Here is a 20,800-nt window from a genome sequence, read left to right as displayed (position 1 = left end):
AAGGAAAGAGCAGAGATGGGTGGGAGCAAACAAACTGATACTGCCACCCATAAACAAAGGAAGTGTTTTTTGAAGGCAGCATCTAGGCAGACCTGATGGAAGTAACAGAAGCAGCAGTTAGAACAAAACAACAAACCCCTCCAGAAGTCCGAAGAAACTATAGCACTCACTAGAAGCAGTGCCAGAGGAATTCAGCACGTGGCCATTTTCCCCCAGTATCACCAGCATACCCTTCCCATGTTGATGCAGCTGTTCCCACTACAGATAAACCCCATTCTCCAGGCCCATCCTGACAACATTAAATTTTTCAGAAAATGAAGCCAGCAAGAAGAATGAAGCCAGCTCACACGTCTGCAAGACCCCTTTTCCATCCTGGTGAAACACCTGAGGGAGCCTGGCTGCACATGAAAATCCACAGAAAAGCAATAAATATGTACCCTACATTCTTCCTCTTCCAAAACAGTTTCTCGTGCTAGTTGTTCCCCCTCTTCGAGAAAGTGTGGGGGTCCTTAAACCCTTTTGACTAGAAACACATAAGAACAGCTGAAAATACGCATTTTCTCTACAACTGAACTCTTCTCCAGGCCCCAAAAGCTTCCAGCTTTTCCTCTGAAAAGGAGAAAAAGTGATGAAAGTTATTCCTGCAGCTGGACCAGGCAGTCCACAGTTTATCTTGTTGCTACTTCATGTGCATATTCACCAAGACTCTCATGAGCTTCTCACCACACACACTCAACTTTCAAGTTGGCAGTTGGAGATAAAAAAGCAGCGATATCAGCATCAGCCACCAGCACCAATCCCAGGAGGAATGGAGGGACATGGGAGCAGCGCTGGTACTTCCCAGGAGAAGGGATGGAGGGACACCTGGGAAGTGCCTGATACTCATCCCACCTGGTTTCCCCTGTTCAAATTGTAATACGTGCTACCAAGGGTCCTAAAAATGCTGTTTTCTTGCATGGAATGTGACCTCTTCCTCCTACAAGCTATAGGGGCCTGCCTTCTGTCTGTGTCAGGGTATATTTACACGATAAATGGCCTTTTTACTGCCTCTATACACTTACATGCACTCATGCAGGAGAAAGAGGGATGCTGGTTAGGTGACTTCTTTTGACTTCAGACCAACAACCACTCCCACAATTTAAACACACAACTTCCATCTTGCCTGTCAATTCACGGCCAACCAATAGTTCCAAAAGATATTTAGGCCAGAAAACTTTGGCCTAATGCTGGATTTCAAGATTTTTCAGACCAAGTGAGCAGCTGAGTTTTCATGGGACATGAAGGACAGGAGGACTCCCTGGTACCAGGAGGATGACAGCTCACCACTCCTCTTCTCCAAGGGGCTCCATCATCCCTGGATGATGACACTGACGACACTGGATAAAGACACTGGCTTGTGTATGATGTGCATGTCAAAGTGACACTGTCAGGATATGTGTCTTTGCCAACAGGACTAATACACTATGCACACACAGAATCCAGTATTTAAAGGACAGACTAGCAGTTTTTGTTTGGGGATTTAAGAGAGTTTTTTGTCAGTCTGCAAAATGTTACCCTGAACTGCCTCTGCACTGACAAAAATTTGCATTTTCCCATAAGGCCCCAGGGCATCCTGTTCTCCTCTGGCCCTCATGTTAAGAGGGGAAATCAGGAATATACATTCAGGTGGGATACCCGGAAAAGTTTCTTCCCCAAGAGGGTGGTCAGGCACTGACCAGACTCCCCAGGGAATGGTCAGAGCCCCGAACCTGCAAAGAGCTCCAGGAGCATTTGGACAACGGATAACCCTCTCAAGGATGCACAGGGTAGGACTGTTGGGGTGTCCTATGCAGGAGTTGGACTTGGTGATCCTTGGGGGTCCCTTCCAACTCAGGAGATCCTATGACATCAGCTATAGGGCCCTCTTATCCATTGGTTCAGGAACTGGAAGGCAGCATTTAAGGCTGGGCTGCAGGAGCAAAAATATTTGCTGGTTAGGGCAGCTGAAACTGAACCTGAAAGATTTCTATCCTTCCATGAACCAACCCTTGCCCAATGACAAACAACTCCTAAAACTCCCCAGGAATGGTTACCAGCTGCATGTTTCTCATTTTGCAAGTGCCTGGCTCAAAGCACTGCAGGCAGCTCACAGAGGCAGAAACCAGGGCTGGAATATAAAACGTTCCATCAAGCTCCATGTCAATAGGATAAAACCAAACCACCCTTCAAGCCATCCTAGAGCATCCAGACCATCTCATGAGTGAATTGCAAAGACCAGCTCATGCTTTTGATTCATCTGCACACAGGCATTGCAGATGAATTTGGGTGGGAATTATTAATTCTGTCTTTGGAGCAGAGTTTGAATAACAGGGAATAAATACAAGCCCTGGATACAATGGGATGGGACTGTCCCCACTTACACCCTGCTCGCTCTCATTTTCAGTGATACACAGGCCCTAGGGGTGAAAAGTCCATATGGAATCATGCTCCAAAGCCACACCAGCACAGGAAGACAAGGAGATGCTGTGGGACCAGCAGCAGCACACACCATCTTCTACCTCCAAGGGTTTGGCTCTGCAATTCTACTATAAAGCCATGTGAGCAGCTTAGCTATTTATTTAACTAAAAGCTTTTAATTATCTCTCTCACACACACACATTCCATGGGGTGGGGAAGAAGCAGAATAATCAGCCTACAACCAGTGACCGGAGGGTTCAAAGGAATTGTGGTTTTCATAGAAATAGCTAACCAGCCCAATTCTTCTTTCACTGTTGCAGACCATACTCCCATCCCCAGGCTTCAGCCACGGCGTATTTTGCTGTGGTTACATCTTAGGCTGAGCTGATCCTGTAAGAAGGACTCTATTTTGGCAGAGCAAAGAATCCTCCACAGGTCTGGGCTCCAGGTTTCCTGACGCAGCCACAGAGGGTTATTCCATTGTGTGACCCAGTCTGAAAGCCAGGCTGACATCCCATGGCACTCACCCTCACCAGCAGATGGACAGGGCTGCTCCCCCAAAATACACATGTGGGAGGGAAGCACCCAACGCTGTGGCCATAGCCATGCAACCAGGCAGCCATGGAACTCTCCCACTGCCTGCCAGAAGAAACACCCCCTGAGCTTTTTATCTTCCTACATCTTTTAGTCTCTGCACTGAGATCAGGGAGATACAAAATTCTCAGTCTCCTCCAAAAGCACCAGAGTTCAAGTGCTGTAAGACTTTATAAATTATAAATTACAAACTGCTGCTATCAACATTTGCTCTGAGCACAGCAGCTAAAGCAAGCTGGCATGGGAATTTGTTTAAAAATCCCAGATCAGAAATGCAGCAGGGTCTGGAGGAGCATGGCCTGGAAGAGTACGATTGCTTGAACATAGCCTCAAAGCCCATACAATTTTCCTCTCTGTAGAACTGCTTCATTTAGAAAAAGAAAAAAAAAAGAGTGAGAGAGAAAGAGAGAAAGATTTAGTCCATCTACATGGACAAATTAAAAGCACTGGCTTTTAATACACAATGTGAGTGGCATTACACAAGCAAAAATTCACATACACAGAAAACAAGCGTAAACAACCAACTGAACGTAAAGAAACTAATAATATTAATCTGGATTAAGTACAAGCCATAAACACTCCTACCTAATCCATCCGATGGACAAAGATAAATCCCTGCTATGCTGCATCTACAGTTCTTTGCAACTTAAGAAACCACAATACTGATCAAAACAGTAGTAGATAAGACATACAAAGAGAAATCTTTACACATCATTGCCTGCTTAATCCACACAAGACTACAGCAAAAACCAAGCACCAAGAAAGAATAATCATTGCAAAAGATCCCCAAGCCCAGACTGCAATTTCTAGTCCTGATGCAAAGCTTTATATCAAAGCTATATATAATTTCCCCAGAGAAATACACAACAGCAAGAAACACAGCTCCAAGCCTGAACAACCTGAGTATTTGCTATTCCTTAACACTCTAGGAAAACTGCACAGAAGTTAGAGGAAAGCCAACAGACCTGCAGAGGAGCTTAAAAAAGTATAAAGTAAAGTTTATGATGGGAAATTATTTGCATTCATAGGGCTGCTGCAGGGACCCTCACATTGTCCTATTAAAGCCCTTAGATTCATCAGAGCTTCCCAGGAACGTAAAAGCAGCTCCAGCAAGTTCAGACACTGACCCAGTGTGGCACACAGTACAGCTCAGCTCTACCTCCCCACTGCAACCCCACTCACATATTCCTCCATCCAAAGAGGGGTGGGAAGCTCCCACTATGAGCAGGGATCTCTGGCCTGGACAGGTGGGGAAAGCCCAGATTTTCCCACCTGGCATGGACACAAGATCTCTGAGCATCACCGATTTCCAGGCCTTTTTCCAATAAATAGGTGAAATATGGCAGTAAGGGGTTGAAGAAAAATCCACCTGCAGTGACACAGGTACTGTCATGGTTCCCCCAAATGAAGTGGCTCTCAGCACATGCCCCTCATTTGGGAACACAAGGAAAGATGTCTGAGAAGAAACTCCTAGTCAGATGCTCTGGGTACTCAGGAACATCCAAGGATGATGAGCCTGAGGTTCACCTGCTGACCCCAAAAATCCAGGATTCGTTTGAGATTCGTTTGAGCCAAGTAACTGCTGGTGAAATCCTAGTAGAGAGCCACTGCCTTCCATCAGCAACCCTTCTGTATACACAACTTTATTCCAGCATGTTACATGCCACATTCACAACATCATTATCATCATCATTCACCTATCAATGTATCAAAGCACATGAAGCATCCCAACACCCCTTCAAGCTATCCTGGCAGAGCAACACTTTGATCTCTAATAAATTAATTTGTGGAGGTGATTGCTCACTAGATAAGCCACATCCTTGCCAGCCTATGTCCTATTCATTCAAATATCTGCTCAACAAGGAGTAAATGGGGCAGTAGGAGAGACATTGTTTTACCACTTTCCAAAAACCAAATGCTGTCAAATGAAAAACACCATGGATGCTCATGCAGAGCACATAGGCACTTGGCAGGGATATACTGGAGCCAGGAGATGTAGGTTTGGAGTATCATTGCCTGAAGCATTTATAGGCTTTAGGAACATACAATGCTTGGAAACAGGCCAAGAAGAGTCCTTACTCCTCAGGATTGCTGCTTTCCCATGAAATGCCTTGCTTTTTATAAGATTATTTGTTTTAACTTGCAATTGTGAGATCAGACGAAAACACAGGTAATTCCTGTTCCTGTCATCTAAACTGATACAGGAAATAATGAATGCGTTTATATTAGGAAAAAAATCATCCTTCTCTCCGTTTCGTAAGGCTCTAATTGAGTTTTCAAGGTAAGGAGCATGCACTATGTTTATCCTGATATTTATCTTCCACAGCAGATTATGTTTGTCCATGGGAATCCTAGAAAATCCTCGCCTTCTTTATTAAGGCCATGACAGCAGAGATGTGCACTGCCTTTTAAATCCCACCCAATGCTCAAAATTGCCCTAAAAGTGCAAATGAAGATGCAAGATGATGTAAAATATAAACATCAAGAGTATCAGCATCCCTGACATGCGACACACAGCCCTTACCAGTCACCACAATGCTGCAGGAAAAACTTAAATTCATTAAAAATATTGCTGGACCAGCCATTACAAAAGAAAAACAACCTACTTTGGATCCCCACAAAGCAACCTTCGAAGCAAAGGGAACAGATCCTGGGGCAGTGACACAAGAGTTAGCTAACCGTGAAAGGAATTGCACTCCACGGCAATTGGAGCAGCAGTAGCAGCAGCCAGGGCAGAGCCCCTCTGCATCCCTCATCCAGACCCAGCATACTCTCTGCCCCACGAGATTTTACAGGGATTATTTTCACATATCTCAACTGTGAATAAGAACCACTAATTCAAAGACCATCCCTCCAGATCTAGCAAACCAAGGCAAGCAAAATCCAGCATGTTTGAAAAGCCTCCAAATCCTAAATGGAAAGAGCAAGGAAAGGTGGAAAGGGATTTGTGTTACTGTTCAAAAAATAGATTTTTATGGAATAGTTTGGATTGGAAGGGACCTATTTTGCTTTGCTTGTCCAGTATCTTAATTAAATTAACACACAGAATTACAACTGAACCAGCACAGCACCTACCCCAGAATTTGGACAATCTCTAAGAAATTTTCTGTTCCCCATGCAATCATGCAATTCTTGAATTACCATTTACACAGCCACAGAGGGAAAGCTGCCAGACCCTGCCAAAACCAGCTTCCTCAAACCAGTGCACCAAGGGTGAATAAGTTCCTTTTCCCCAAAAGACAGGGAAGTGAGGTCTTGGAACACTTGCAGCTGCAGCACTCAGAGGTGTCTGAGGTAGATTTTAACTCATTCCAGACATTCTGGAGTAATTTTCATCACAAACGGTGCCTCGCTGGAGATAGGAAATAAAAATATGCCTTGGTGGAAAATCCAGTAAGAGCATCACTTCCCAGTGGGCCAAGGTGTTTTATGGAGCTAGAATTCAGGGCAAAGCAGGATGCACGGACAGGAAAGAGCCCTTGCCAGACCACAGCATCCACATTTGTCCCATGGGTGGGTGAGCAGGCATCGGTCTGTGGAGCCCTAAGCCCTTCTCCGCCATATCTCCTTTCGCCTCCTGCACAATGGACTCCGGGCACAGCTGAAGATCTCAGCTGGGCCACGACAGCCCGGGCAACCCCGCCCCAGCACAGGGGAACACTGGGTGCCAGCTCCCCGGAGCTGTGTGTCCCTGTCCTGCTATCCCCATTTCTTGCCTCCTGCAGAATGTGTCTCGGGCTGAGTGAGCCTCAGCCTTTTGACTTCCAGCACTCCATGTCACACACAGCCCCACGGAGCGGAGGCACACGATCCGCGCACACACGATGCACTGGATTCGGTCACTGCAAACACACACCGTGTACACACGATGCACCGTGCACACCCACGCACAGTACATACATACACATGGGGCACACTCACCTGGTGTGCAGAGACACGCGGTGCACGCACACGCACTGCGCATACATGCAGCGCTCACACGCAGAGCTCACAGCAGTCACATCACACACCCCCGACACAAACTACACACACAGGGTGCTTGTGCAGATCACGCGTGCACACTCCAACACCCCACGCACACACACCCTTTACACGCACGGCACACCGACCGCACGCACTCGCCGTGCAGATGCACCTTGCGCAGATGAGCACACGCACTCACACACAGCGCACAGCCACACACGCGCGCGTCCACGTGCCCACCCGCACAGAGACCGCGGGCGCGCACCGACCCGCCCTTTGCGGACGCGGACACGCGGACACACGGACACACGGACCTGCCGCGCAAAGGCCGCGCGCACTCCCCCGCGCCGCGCACACGCTCCCGCGCGCACTTACCCGGCCACCCCCGCGCGCGGCGCCCGCCGGCCTCCCACCGGGCCCCGCGGAGCCCCCGCTGCGGTGCGGCACCCCGGGGCCGCGCCGTGCCGTGCCCAGCTAGTCGCTCTGCCTCCGTCCCTCCCTGCTCCGCGCCCGCCGCTCCGCGCCCGCAGCCGCCCGCCCGCGGCTCTACCCCCCCCGCCCCGCCTCCTCCCCCCACAACACTGTAGTAAGTTCTCATTGGCCGAGGGCGAGGGGCGGGACGCCAGCGCCGCCTCGCCATTGGCCACGGGGAAACCGCGGCCGGCGGCGCGGGCGGGGGAGCGTGCGCCCCCTCCTGGCTCCCCCCATCCCGTTCTCTCGCGTTCCCTCCCGCGGGCGGCCCGGAGGGAGCGCCCCGAGCGCTTTCCTGAGCCCGCCACAACAACACCCGGGCGGCGAGAGGCTGAAATAAAGGGATTACCGCCTGTTCCTGCCACAACCACACCCTTCCCCGCTAAAGTGATGGTGGCGGGGGGCGGTAATTTGGCGCCGCACGGCCCCGGTAGGAAGGGGGCAGAAAGGGTCCCGGCCGCCTGTACCGCGGGCGGCAGCGCCGCTCCCCCTCCCTCCGTGACCTAAATTTTAAATACCGTTCGCTGCCTCCCAGAGAAAGTCGTGGCGCAGCTCTGAAGGGAAACCCGGGGTGAAGAAGCAAGGAGGAGTGTATTAAGAAAGGTAGGGGGGGCGTTGGGGTTTTTATTTTATGCTGTTATTATAGTCTTCATTTTTTTAAGCAGAAGTCCATTCCTAATCGAACAGGCACTGCCTCAGTCTTGTGGGAAGCCAAAAAAGCGACAATTGAGGTGGCTTGATCCACGAGAAAGGCCCCCAGGAGCCAGCACAGCCCGACCGCTGAGCTGCCCTGCCCCTGCTCTGGAATCCCGCACCTCCAGCACGGCCTGGATTTTCCCCGCTTACAGCCAAATTAGAATCAGTTATTTTTGTCAAGCAGAGCTGTCCAGCTCTCCCTGCTTTGTACATCAGAGCAAAACACGCTGCCCAGTACCTCCTGAGCACTTCCAAAGGTTCCAGCAAAGCTGCTGCCAGCCCGCTCAGCTCAGGAAACAAATCCCCCACATACATTTGCACAATTCCAAAATACGCCTGGCACTAAGGCATCTCCGTTTGTCTCCCATAGAGAATTAAGGTCTCAGGCACATTATTCTGCTTGGATTAAGAGCAACCGCCCTGCCTCTTCATCAGCAGATAATACCCAAGGCTGATGCACCCTGGCTGGGATGGCTCCATCACTGGTACTGACCTAGCAAGGGCCACTCACACACTGAGGGCATTTGTGCTGTATGAAGCTAAAAATACCCAGATTTTTAGAAAAAATTAACATGCTTCTCACAGCTATTTACCCCTTCTCCTTTATGCATCTATGACAGTCAGCTCTGCCAAGAAGAACGGAGCAGCTCCCCTGAATCCCAGTGTTGAGACCACTTGCAATAAGCTCCTTAATGAGAGGGAAGACAGATATTTTTTGCCTTAAATCTGGACTACTTGGTGGTTTCCTTGGACTTAGATGAGCACATCTGATTAAAAAAAGACAGGCTGGGAAAGGTCTGGTGGCTCTAAGTCGCTGCTCCTACATTAGGGACAGGTAGTTCCTTTGAAACGTGCCCTGAAGCTCCGACTTCAGTCCCCAGTGCAATAAATTAGCACATTTTAATAGCCCAGGCAGTGCATGGAGGAGCGTCAGATGTTCAGTGCTGACCCACCACAACTGCTGCCTTTGCTACTGCTCACCCATGGGTAGGCTTAAAACACTGCCAGAAGAGAAATACCAGTCCAAAGGGCTTTGAGGAGAAAACCATGGAGCCAAGAAACCCCAAGTTTTGGTTTGCGACAGCTTCCTGCAACTAAGAAAAACAAGCAAACAAACCAACACTGCTTCATTGTACACTACACACTGCAGATAAAGTGGAGGAGAGACCAGGGCAACAAAAACTTTGCATCAAAGCGGTGATTTAGCACCACACAGTGCATCATCACTGCGCTCAGATCACCAGATGATCCCCAACTCCATCTGCCAGCAGCTGAGAACAGAGAGCAGCAGCTCCTGCATTTTGTATTCCCAGGTGAATCATTTATCCACAGGGAGCACTAGTGCAAGCTGCCGACGTGCTTGTGCGTGAGGGCAACGGATGCTGTCACCTCTTCAGACCCCAAACAAATGGCTGAGAGCTTGATTGGTTAAAAAGCTAAAGGAAAAGACACTAAAAAGTTGAATTATCAAATTTAAAAAAAAAGCACTTGGTCTATGCCATGAGAGCCTGAAAAACAATTCTTCTGGGGCAAGGGGATCTAAGCCTACATAAGGCAATTTTTACAGGGAACAGAAAATATGTGAAAAGAAGGAAAAAAAAACAAACCAACCTAAAACCACCACTCTCATGGAAATAAACCCATCACCACCACACTTCTGCTGGAAGCCACTGGCTTAGCTTCTAACTTTTTCCTTCCTACATAGCCCCAAACTGACCTCTGAAATTCCATAGGAAGTAATGGAAATTTCTTAAATTCTTCACTATAAGAACAGTTTGCCCTATGCCAAGCCTGGATTGCAACTATTTAAAGAACTCTCCTGGTTACAGCTGGCTAAAGTCACTTTATGGGAGTCATTTAGAGACTGAGAATTGTTTTATTAAGTCAGGATTTCTTGGTATTTGCCTGCTGGATACAAGAATAAGGACAGGAATTATATTCATTTTAGGCATGCCTTTGGGGTAGCTAAGGCAGAGGTTGTTCTTCACAAGGTGAAAGGCCACTGGGAGCACTCAGATCCTGATGGATTCAGTCAGTGTAAACAAACTGGGTCATGGAGGACAATGCCAAACCCTGCCCTCTGCCTGGGTAATGTGCAGGCACTTGCAAGCAGCTCAGTAGGACACACTGAAGCATCCTAGGAGCATCCAGATAGCAGATTAAATCTAGCTCAAGTTAAGTTCTTCATAGAACAGATCTTTGTAAGGTGATCCAGCATTCTGCAGGCCCCACAAGATACACTCCAGGTAGGATTTGTGGCAAAACAGGGCTCCCAGTTTACACCAGTGCAGGGGAACACTGCCCAGAGCATTACTGGCACAACAATAAAAGGCACAGAGCTCTCCTCTTTGCCCTGAGGATCTTCTCCAGTGAGGAATTCCCAGTCTAAACAAAGCAATTGTGCATCACACTGGTGCTGTGCTCCCTTCCCCCAAAGCAAGCAGGATTTAAAGAGAAGAGAAATACTTGGGATTACACCAAGTTGTAGGAAAATAAAATTAGGCTGGTCAGATGAATCCTTTATCTATCCTGCTCTAAATGAGTTCTATTACACACACATATGTGAACACACAACAGGCATACTCAGTTTCCCTTTCTCACACACTTTGCAAACAAGTGACAGTCTCCATTGCAGCAGCAGCCATTTCACAAGAGCAAACAAGGTGGGAGGAGAGCAGGTGGCTCAGTTTTGCCAGTTCCTGGCCCTCTGCCCTTGGCTCCTCTTCCAGCTTTGCTGTCACCATAAGCAGTGCTGATTTGGCCATGAGCAGAAGACAAGAATGAGAAGGAAAGGAAACCTCCTTTTGACTTCTCAAGCTTGGTCTTCCTGTAAAATGGTGATCTAGTATTAAGATATTGCAGGTAAATGATTCACCTGGAAGGAAAGAATGCTTCAACTAACGCTGCATTTCTCCCCTGCCCACCCCTCTCTCCAGCACAGAATTCACTGCTGAAAAAGCCTCTGACAGGCTGAACTGCAAATTCAAGGAATTTTCACTAAGGTCTAGAACACTTGCACTGCTTTGCCACAACTCATGGTGTGCACAGTGAAGGCAACCTGAAACATCTACACTCACCTGGCTCTGTATCAAGTATTTAACCAAAGATTAAATCTAGTCCAGCCCATCATAACACTCTCTGGAACCAACCATTGATTCATTGCTGAGATAGTTATTAAAGGGCCAAGAAGCACGCTCCATAGCTAAAGAGACTGAGTGATTTAGGTATTGGAATCACACTTTGCATCAGGGCAGTTTACCTCCAATTTTGCTAAATCCAAACTGCTTCTGCCATTCTTTTCTTTGTGGAGAATTTTATTTTGTTGGCTGTAATTTGCAGCCTTTAAAAGCTGCTGTTGCTAAACTACAACCATGTGTTCTCCATGGGCAGAAGAATCCCATTTTTTAGCCATTAGATCATTTTGGTACTGGGCTGGCTCATATGGATCCCTTTTGGGCAGATGGGGAAAGCAGAGGGGGTGGCTGGGAACTAAGTCTGTACACCCAGGAATTCCCATCCCACCTGCAATCTGGTTAATTGACACAAAAAGCTCCCGTCATGAGTTTCATTGATTTCTATGAAGCTGATGTTCATTTGAGTCAGTGTCTTGCAGCACAGCAGACAAACTCCAAGTAGAAGAGGAATAAAACAGAAGAGGATCTTCAGTTCTCTCCAGGCTGTGTGCCAGTGCAGGGAAGAACAGCTCCAGGAGAGTCAGCTTTGTTTAGACTTAGGGCTTAGAGTCAGCATGTAAAGCACATTTCTGCCAAGATGCACCATTAAAAATAAGAGGAGGTCAGCTGCAGCCTTGCAGGATCGAGTGCTCATATGGTGAATGTTTCTACATTGACAGAGAAATACTTTTCCTCTCAAGTATGAGTAGGAAGTATTAAACACACGAGTGTCTGCACTGAGAGGCTCTATAAAGAGCTTAACAAACCCTGGAGAACAGATTACAGGTGATGCTGTGAATTCAAGCAGTGCAGGCTCAGGAAAAGGCAGAGTCAGTGTGGCATGAGCCTGAGCTCCGGAAACAACCTAAGAAACTGACTAAACCGTAGAAAGACCCATTACTGGAGCCTCAGACTGCCCCACAGCACACTCATCTCCATCACCTCAAGAGCTCACCCTCCTTCCAAGTATTTACTAGAATTTCATTTCCCAGCAGTTACAGTAAAAAGCTAAAACCAGAGGAGTGTGCTCACAGACAGCACTTAACTCCCTACTCCTCTTTCAGGAATGTTACTGGAAACTCCTATGTTTGGGCAGCAGGAAGAAGTTCAAGCCCTTGTGTCAGCCTCCTAAGCCAAGCAGGACTGGCCAGCCTGGCCAGAGAGGCAGCAGTCCCTTCAGCGGGGGACAAGCTCAGCTATGCAGCCTTTCTTGAAATGCACCCAAAAATAACATTGAGTGCCATCTAAGACCAGAGCTCCAGCCGGGAGGCAGCCAAGCTGCACTACAAACAAAAGATGTCAGGGGCTGATTTACTCCTTGCATGGATGAGGAGTGAAACTGCAGCCAAGAGAGGCTCTGGCTTCTTTAAATAACACCAAGTAGGTGTGTTTTCAACTGCAGCTTCTCCCTAGAAAGGCACCAGTTCATTGAAGGAGATTTGACTCCATACTGTTAGGCTCTTTTTGGGCAAAGAGCACCCCTTGGCTTCAAAATGCTTAGAGCTCTTTGGTATGGGGAAGGACAGTTTCAAGATCAGGGTTTATTTAGGACTATTTAACTCTACCTGGCAGTAAGTTTGAGGCAGATACTTGGCAGAGAGCATTCAAGTCTGCGCTAACATCCTATGTAATCCGAAGGCCAGGCAGCAAACTCACGCAAGCCGTGAACCCAGCTCTAGTCAACAGACAGCAATTGGTGATCGAGGGCTAGACCTGTGCGTCAGTGAGGGACACCTGGCAAAACCTAACATTTATTTAAATTAAACTTTAGCTGTGGAGAACAAATACAACTCCTAACCATTATTTTTTCCACAAATAAGAGCCAAAGCTCTGCACCACCTTGGTCAGCACTGCGTCCCCTGCCTGACACGTCCTTGGACCTCGCAGGATTTGTCCTGAGCTACTAAACTGGATCAGTCTTGTCACTTTGAGTCCTGCCTATGAATGTTCCTAGAACCTGATAGAGCACAGCCAAAGTCTGCCCACAGGCATTTCTGCAGGTGCACAATGATTAATTGGTGTACATTTCCATATCACAAATTAAAAAGACCTCAGCTTGCTTGAAATGCAGTATATTAACCTTTGAAACTGGCAGTCATGGATACCAGCTTCAAAAAGATGAATATCAATAAGACAGAATCCCAGAGGATAGCATCCCACTGCTGCCAGATTTTCTGGAGCTCAAAATAAGGCATTTTGAGGCATTTTAAGGTAGTAACTTACATGTTTATTTTATTAAGAGAACCCAAAGTGGTTCATATTAATAGACAGAATCCAAGAAATTGAGGAGGGCGAGGGGGATAAGGTTGAGAAGGACAGCTGTGGGCATGGATGGTGAGACAGGGAGCCGAGGGCAGGAAGCATACTGATTGTCACAGTTAATTGCCAAGAGTCTGAAAAGGTTTGTTACTAAAATAAATAACTCTTGTTAGTTCAGGGTCCACTGAGGCTGCACAGTAACAGTGCACACAGTAAATCTCTGGAGCAGGAAATGCAGCAGCAGCTTGGAGATGCCAATCTCACCATGCACTCACTGCAGGCTGCATCAGAAAAGCTAATAATCATTAAGCTGCCATCTTTTATTTCTAATTATTTGTCTCCACAGCAGGGTTTCTCCAACCATCAAGCAAAAGGGAAGCAAGTCTCAAAGGCATAACTGTTTTGAAGTGGGCTCACAGCTGCCACAGCATGAATGCCTCTCCAAGAACAGTAGCAACTGCTCTGCATGGCCCATGGAGCTGGGAGGTAAAGCATCTCTGTTTAGGCTGGTTTTCAATGTTGGTTTTTAGGTCAACCAAAACAGCTTTTCTTATGCAACAGAAAGCTCACTTGTTTTGGAGTTTTTGCTTTCATTTAATTAGATGGTAATTCAGAGGGCAGCACTGCTATTCTGAACGCCACAATGAGAACTGTTTTCACTGCTTTACTAAGCAACAAAGTGAAAACACTGAGCTAAACTGCCTCTAGAATGTGACACCAGGTTAGAGACCATGGTCTCCTCTGACAAGGTGGGACAAGTGGAAGAGATACCTTGCTGCCACATTTCCATAGAATCATGGAATCACTTAGGTGAGAAAAGCCCTTCAAGATCAAAGAGGCTAACCATTAACCCACCACTAACCCATGCCCCTAAGTGCCACATCTCCACGGATTTTAAACTCCTCCAGGGATGGGGACTCCATCATTGCCCTGGGCAGCCTGTGCCAGTGTTTGATGACCTCTTCCATTAAGAAGTTTTTCCCTAATGTCCAACTTAAACCTCCCCTGGCACAGCTTGAGGCCATTTTCTCTCATCCTGTCCCTTGTTCCCTGACCGATCCCTTCCAGGCTGCCCCCTTCTGTCAAGGAGTTGTGGAGAGACAGAAGGTCCCTCCAAGCCCCCTTTTCTCCAGGGTGAGCCACCCCAGCTCCCCCAGTTGTTCCTGCTGCTCCAGCCCCTTCTACAGCTCTGTTCCTTTCCCTGGACACGCTTCGGCCCCTCAATGTCTTTCTTGTTGTGAGGGGCCCAAAACTGATCACGGGATTCAAGGTTTGGCCTCACCACTGACCAGTACAGGGGGACTTCCCTAGTCCTGCTGGCCACACTAGCGCTCATACAGGCCATGTGTCATTTGCCTTCTTGCACACCTGGGCTCATGTTCAGGCACTGTCAACCAACAGGAGAGGTTAAAGAAGAAAATCTCACTGAAAGGTGCTGGAAACCTCATTTGGTCTTCCTCTTTGGGCTATGTGTAAACAAGAACTAAGGAGAGACCCAAATTCACAACACAACAAGCTGTTCAAGGGCTCTGCAAAGTAGTGCCCTTCTCCAGGTCACCCATGAATTCTAGGATAGAAAGAAACAACATGTATAGATAGATAACAGCACGTGGCTTCCAGCATCACCAGTGCCACTGTATGGAAAGGCAGAGCCCAAACACAGCCCATGAATGGACACTCTGCACTTAACCACCACAGACACAGCTCTGAACAACTGTTCAGCAGTGACCTCACCTTGGATTTCTTGACAGGCTTTAAATAATGGCAACATATGTGAATCTCAGGGTCAAGAGCAAAACCCCCACAGAGAGGGTTTTTCTAGCATTTTCAGCATGTTCCTTCACGGTTTCTGCCCCGCAGCTACTCCCAGTTTCTCTCCATGGAAGCTGCTGGTGTGTTACTTTGCCCAACACTTACCAGGTCAGAAGAGATTATATTACTAAATTTATATTTAATATAAATATATTACTAAAACTCCTATGCATTTTATGTTTACCTATGAGATAAGCTAGGCTTAAAGATGGAGAGGCAATCTGAGCCTGCTGTTTTCTCTGCTGAGTGAAGGTCAGGGCTGTCCCTAAGCCAGTGATACTGTACCACTGTCCCTAACAAGGTACCACATGGCTTTCTTGTTTGCTGACAAAGACTGACACCAATTATTCAGAAAGCAGCAAAACCTCCACAGCGTGTAACAAGCAGGATCACCAAAATGCAATTCTCTCCCCTCTGGGCAATATGTGCAAGAAAACAGACAAAAGTAACATGGAGACTGCTCTGGGGAGAGCAAACCAGGGACGGTCCAGGTTATCAGTGTTTCCCAAGGGAGAAATTCACTCTTGACCAGAGACTTGTCATACAGAGATAGCCAGATGGGTGACTGTCCTGAGGGCCTGCTCAAGCACTGAGCAGGAAGACTCTCTGGCCAAAGACTTGCTCCAGGTTACCCTGGCACAGCTGCTGTGCTGGTACAGCTTTGCCTCTCACTAACCCATTCCAACCATCATGCAAGTGAGCACTTGTATCTTGCTCCACATGCAAGCTCACAGCAGCTTCCAGCTGTACCTTCCACACGGAGGAGTTTCTTTCTGCATTCAAATGGCTGCTGGCTGTTTGGTGGGGCTGGAGCTCAGCACCTCTGACTAAGGCAGGTTTTCTAGTTAATTAACAATCCTGCTTTTGGAGATTTGGTAGCAAAGCTTATTTAGATCAGGAGGCAGCTGCTCATCTTCCAAATATAGTGCTCACTTCTGAGTAAGAACAACAGGTTTATGCTTGGATTTGATTCATCTCTCCTGCCCTGCCATGAGGCATTGTATAATGATGTAGAGTTTAAGAATAAAGCAATCTGTTCTCAGCACCTTCCTCTGCTTTCCCTTCAAGTTTTTCATCAATGACTGGCAGCACAATACTCAGGCATGGAGCAGAGCTGCCCTAAATGTGCTCAGCCCTTTCCCTTACTAGGAGAGGAGAGGGTGTTACTGGGGAAGAGGAGTGATGGAGAGGGGGAAGTTTAGCAGGAGAATAGCTTGAATTTAAAAAAAGAAAAAAAGTAAATTTGAACTTACTGAAGTTTCCAGAGAACACAACCTCGATGCAAAGGCACCACTGCATCCAGAGAAAAAGCATCACCAAGCAGATCCCTTCCTTCCCTCCACCCTGAGCACACACACCTTGTCCTCAGAGGCCTTAACACACAAACACCACCTTACAGCCAAGTTCAGGGCAGGCACCAAACCTCTGCAGGGAAACCATCAGAATCCACCCCACCAGGGCAATTTTTCCCCTATGCAAAGCAGGCGCTCCAAGAACACAAACTGAAATCATCAGTGCCTAATGCTCTTCTCCAAGCTCAACATGCATTTCCCTTCCTCTCCTGCCAGAAGGGCCTCAGCCTCCTCTCCATGCCCTGCAAAGCTCCAGACACCCATGGTTTGCAAAGGGCAAGGTAGTTCAGTGCCATCAGAGAGCCCCTTTCATAACCACAGTGCTGACTTGCCATCAACAGATGTCAGGAGACATCCTGGGAAGAATAGGAAGCATTGCTTTCCATTCACATAAATATTTTCCCCTCCATTTGCTCACTTGCTGGCACTTAAGTGTGTTTTTATCCCCAGGTCAGTGCTCCACAGCCTAGGCTGGTAGGAAACACTACTACTGGGGGATTCTTCATATTATAAAATACAGCCATTTCCAGGCCAACTAAGTGCTTTTCAATATCCAAAATCTTGACACACACACATAGACAATAAATCATGGTGGTTGACAACAACCAATACTTCATAGTTTAAGACAGAATAAATAGGTCAGTTCATTATTTAAATAGGTCTGATCATTAAGTCAAAGCAACTTGTTTCAACTATTTCTGCCCACTGATCTAACAAAGCAGGTACTTACCCAGAGATGAGAGAGCCAGGCCAACCACACAGGCGAAGCACCAAAATCCATCACGGGGCAATGGATAGAAGAGAAAGGAGAAGAGACACTGGTTAAAAAAGCAGTTCTGGCTAAACACGAAAAACCCACGCACCCACCAGAAAAACCCGAGCCACAAAGCCAAAAGCTCACACTTGTACCCACATGAGCAAGGCAACAGAGCAAACTTCAGTATCTGACTCTTCCAGAAGTGAAGGTGGAACCGGATGTTCACAGTCAGCCACTTCTTAGAAATGTAAACACCAAGTGGGGAAGGGAAAAAAAAAAAAACCAACCAAAAACATCAGCTCGGCATTACCTAACGCCGATTACACAGCGAGCAGTGACGCAGGCACCCGCGGCTGCCCGCCTCCGGGGAGTGCCCCGCGCGGCGCGGGCCGGGCTGCAGCGGCAGCGGGCTGGCCCCGTGCGACTTCTGCGCCCGGCCGGCTCCCCCGGACTTACATAACTTCTCCTGTAAACTTCTGGAGGGCTGGACACAGCCCCGCGCCGCCGGTCCCGGCTCCACAGGGCTCCAACTGAGCCCTCTAGTGGGCTTCAAAAATTCCACAAAAAAACAGAGCCTTAATTTAATTAACACTCGGCCAGAGGCCTCTAAACCCTAATCCTCTCAACAAAAGGATCATTAAGTAAATGAAGAGATTCAAGAGAGCAACGGTGCTCCCAGCCGTGGCGAGGCTGGCTGTGTGCTCCGGGGGGCACACACCAGGGCCTGAAATTCAGCCAGATCCCCAGCCCATGCAACAGCCCCACTGAGGGTACAGGGACCTGCCTCACATAAGCACACGGTCAAGCACTTGTGGCACGTATTGGACTCAACAGTCACCCTGCCATGCCAGAGAATCACAGAATCATGGAATGATTTGTGTTGGAAGAGACCTTAAAGGTCATCTCATTCCAACCCACTACCACGGGCAGGACACCTTCCATTAGACCAGGTGGAAATTGGCACAAGCTCATACCCATCCTTTGGGATGCACCATGATACTGACAGTCCTAGTACCATCATCTCCATCAAAACTGAAAGCCCAACTACTGGACCAGGAGAGCAGCTGGAGCACCATTTATTTTTTAAGTGTTATTATCCAGCCTGGATGCACGTAAAAAGCAGCTCTCCTTTCAAGAGGCAGCCTCAGTCCCTCAGCTGAAGGCTGGGAAAACACCTCCATCTTGCCCAGCCTTGCAAGCATGAACAGCAGGAAGGAAGCTCCTCACCAAGAAGCTAGGGTATGCCTTGGCAGAAGAATTCACAGCACACAGGGTGTAGTCAGGGAAAAGCCTTCACAGTCAAAGGTTCCCAGCCCACATACCTCAACCCAATGTAACAGGAATGGAGATCTTGCCCTTTGCAGGTGGCTCTCTCGGAAAGTCACCTCCAGCTTCAGAGCCACACAGAGGATCCAGAGCAGATATGAAGAGCACATCCATGAAACAGCTCATTAGTGTGGTGAACAGGAGCAGAAGAGTTTAATTACAGGGCAAGAATCATTCCCTCTGGGTTTGAATGCCAGCAGCAGCCTCCACAGGGCCGTGCTGCCCCACAGGACTGGCATTCCTCAAAAGCGCCTGCAGCCAGTGTCACCTCTGCCCATGGTGAGCGGGATCCCAGCTGGGGCTGCAAATGGTCTGCAGAGCCTCAGGCTACAAATGTGAGAAAACAAAATGAGGAAGAATTCAGGTGTTGCTCACCTATAGGCACTGGTCCCCTTATTTTGATGCTGTGTGTGAGCACCCCAGTCTCCAAAGCAGCTTTTGAGGCTCAAATCAAGCAGTTCACCAGGACAGACACAGCAGTAGCTGCTGGTGGGGTACACCCCAGAGGCTGCCAAAACCTGGCAGGGTTTTTTGGATGACCAGGAGACACTTTAGTGTACTATCTCTCCTCAGACCAACACAGCCTTCCCTGGTACCTCAGCCCTCTAGGGTGCCACTCAAACTGGTCACAGACCCACCATGTTTGGGACTGAATGCTGGACAGCATTCACAGAGGTTTCCATTTTTAGTCTTTGCCCCATCTCCTTGGGACGTGCCTTCAGGATAGAGTTGACACGTCAATGCTTCCTTGCCCAGAGATGCAGAACGACTGCTCCCAGAGCTAACGAGGATGTCTTGCTCTGGCCCTGGGCAGTTTTCAGCATACCCAGAATAAACAGTCCTCTCTATGTTCACCTCTTGAGAAAATCCGAAGAGCTCCCATCCCAGTCTGGGAAAGTACACAGATGGTCACGGAGATTAAAGCATACAGAGAATTAACCACCCTATGCAAATGAGCTTCTTCATCCAGCCCAGCACTGCCAGGTGGTTCGAGGTCCAGCACTTGGATGTGATCATCATGGCTTGCTGAGCTCCAATAACAGCCTTGTATTGACTAGGACAGGGGTCAGGAAGCTGAGCAGGATGAAGACAAATTGTAGGGAGGGAAGGATGCAAACTGCCAGAGCCAGACAGCTGCCAAAATCACATTCACTTCATGCTACAGCAGAAGAAAAAGCAGCAGCGCCAAAACCAACCCTGGTCAGCAGCACAGATCAATTCTGCACTGGCATATCTTGTATGTTCCCACTCAAAGGCAGCTCGGATGGACCAAGCAGCGCTGCAACCACAACGTGAGCCATCTGCAACTCTGAACGCTGCTCGCACAGCACCAGGTGCCCACGGGATGGCAGAAGAAAACCCATACCGGCTCCTGCTGCCTTTCCTAGAAGGCTGAAGTCTTGGCACCCAGCTGAGGCATGGGATCTGTCAGCACAGCACATTGGGATGGGGCCACATAACCTTCCCAAGAAAGGCAAGGTTTCTCCAGGCCACCTCTCAGGGAGGAGGTACACCTCAAACCCACCAGCAACAGGTTTAGGTCTTATTTCATTTTTACTCAAAACCACTTTACTTTACTTCAACACTTAAAAAAAATCCAACAGGCGTGGACATATTGCTCAGCCAGTGCACAGCTGCCAGTGGATCCTCAGGACCAAGTTTCAGGCCATGTCATGATGCAGATGACTGCATTTGCTATTAAAAGCCTCCCCTCTGCACCCAAGGAAATTCTCAAGCAGCGCTGACCCCATCTGCCAGCCTGTGAGCCTCTGAGCAGCCAGGGATTGGGCGAGGCCAATCCCGGCCATATGGGAGGGGTTCACCTCCACGTCAGACACGGCACCTCCAGCACAACATCAACACAGACGCACAAAGTCACGTTACAGCTCAACGTGGCTCTGTGCCGGGCTAACATCTGCCCTCCCTCGTTCCCACACTCAACGTTTGAGTTCACCCGGGGG

General features: G+C 48.2%; 1 protein-coding gene across 34 annotated transcripts in view; it reads right to left on the bottom strand.

Moving 5' to 3' along the window:
• The window catches only part of EPB41 (erythrocyte membrane protein band 4.1), a 110,848-nt gene that overhangs the window by 69,448 nt on the left and 20,600 nt on the right, over positions 1–20,800 (bottom strand). The window contains exons 1-2 of one of the 34 annotated variants that reach the window (XM_038160770.1): positions 17,487–17,663; positions 16,658–16,697 (exon numbers count right to left, since the gene is read on the bottom strand). The exons of 31 other annotated variants lie outside the window; for them this stretch is intronic. The gene's annotated coding sequence lies outside the window, so the exon portion shown is untranslated. Of the gene's footprint in view, positions 1–7,368; positions 7,542–16,657; positions 16,698–17,486; positions 17,664–20,800 lie in introns of those variants that run through there. 2 more of the 34 variants (XM_038160752.1, XM_038160756.1) reach the window with 2 other exon arrangements.

The sequence above is a fragment of the Motacilla alba genome, chromosome 23 (genome assembly GCF_015832195.1).
Source record: "Motacilla alba alba isolate MOTALB_02 chromosome 23, Motacilla_alba_V1.0_pri, whole genome shotgun sequence".
NCBI classification, from domain to species: Eukaryota; Metazoa; Chordata; class Aves; order Passeriformes; family Motacillidae; genus Motacilla; species Motacilla alba.
The sequence above is the reverse complement of the archived record's forward strand: the minus strand, read 5'-3'. Positions and strand labels throughout refer to the sequence as shown.